The sequence below is a fragment of the Condylura cristata genome, unplaced genomic scaffold (genome assembly GCF_000260355.1).
Source record: "Condylura cristata isolate star-nosed mole 26May11 unplaced genomic scaffold, ConCri1.0 scaffold00054, whole genome shotgun sequence".
NCBI classification, from domain to species: domain Eukaryota; kingdom Metazoa; phylum Chordata; class Mammalia; order Eulipotyphla; family Talpidae; genus Condylura; species Condylura cristata.
In genome coordinates, this window is record NW_004567155.1 from 345,840 (window position 1) to 347,296 (window position 1,457).

Here is a 1,457-nt window from a genome sequence, read left to right on the forward strand (position 1 = left end):
ACCCGCGGCCTCCGCGGGCAGGTGGGGACGCTTCCCGGGCAGCCTGACAATAGCGGCCTTGTCCGGCAGGGCTCTGCCGACCGCCCGCCGGCGTCTGGCCCCCGCGTTCGCCTCTGGTGCTGGATGCGACGTGCCCGCCCAGGAAGCTGGCGAGGACGCCCTGGCCCAGCACAAAGTGACATATTTGGTTATTTTTAGTGGGACATCTGGCATTCGCTGCGACCCAGGCCCGCGCGCCCGGCCGTGCCCTGGGACAGCTCCTCCCGCCGCGGGCCGCTCGGGCGGCCTGTCCTCCGGGCCCCCGCGGACACCAGCGACCCCTGGCCCGTCCAGTCCTGTGGGCCGCCCTGCCTTTGCCTGGACCCGCGTCCACCCCTCCCAGCCCGGGCTGCGGGGGGCTCCCAAGGCCCCACCTGGCCCCCACCTCGGCTGGCCAGGGGCCCCCGGGCGCAGGAGCTGCGCTTGCTCGTGTGGCCGCTGCGGGCTGCTCTCAGCCAGGGCCGACCCCCCCAGTGGAGGGGCTGTGCGGAGGCCGGGGCGCACCCAGCGCCAGGTCTGCCCGTGGCTGTGGGGCCGGTGAGGCCACCGGGCAGCTGCCGACAGTGGCCAGGGCGCATGCCACAGCTCCCGGCACTCTCGTTTCCCCGCCCAGCCCCCCCCAGGGCCCCTCCGCCCCCTCCCCGCCTCCTCCCCTCCCTCTCCCCTCTGCCCCTTCACCCCTCCTCCCTCTTCCGTCCTCCACTCCCTCCTCCCCCCCGCCCCTCCATCCTTCCTCCTCCTCCCCTGGTCCTCCTGCTCCTCCCTCTCCCCCGCTGCCCATCACTCCTCCCTTCCCTCCTCCCTCTGCCCCTCCGCTCCTCCTCCTCCCTCCTCCGCTCCGGCTCCTGTCTCCTCCCTCTCCCCTCCTCCCTCCCTTCTCCCCTGCTGTCCTTCCCTGTTTTCTCTCCCCTCCTCCTCTTTCCTGCCTCCCCCTCACCCCTGCTGCAGATGGCCGCCCAAGGGCAGGCTGCCCAGCAGCGGTGGTGGCCTGCTGCCCCGGAGGCCTGTGCAGCCTCGGCATCTGCTGACCAGCCCTCCCAATTCAGGGTGACGATGGCCCGTCCCCAGGCCGTGCAAGCAGAGGCCACCACGCCAGACCTCCCTGTGCCGCCCGCCCCGTGGCCGCGCGGCGTGGGCTCGGCTGCCGGAGGAAGGGCAGCGCCTGGCCACTCCGGCACTGTCCCAGCCTCACGGCCAGCCCAGCCGGCCCCGAGGAGACGGCACCGGGCGCCTTCCCCTTCGGCGCCTCTGCCTCCAGACCCGGCCCTCGCGGCCGCGCTTAGCTCCCCTAAAAGCCACGCGGCCACGCGGCCACGCGGCCGGGGCTCTGGTGAGTGGCGGACAGACGCGCAGCTGCGGCCTGGGCCTGGGTCCCAGCCGTGGCAGCTGATAGGAATAAGCCGCGGGCACAGGCCCGG

The 1,457-nt window shown here is 73.9% G+C and overlaps 1 protein-coding gene across 1 annotated transcript in view; it reads left to right on the plus strand.

Annotated features, from left to right (window-relative positions):
* The window catches only part of ANO1 (anoctamin 1, calcium activated chloride channel), a gene marked incomplete at its 3' end in the record, with an annotated part of 38,202 nt that overhangs the window by 9,037 nt on the left and 27,708 nt on the right, over positions 1–1,457 (plus strand). The window lies entirely within an intron of this gene.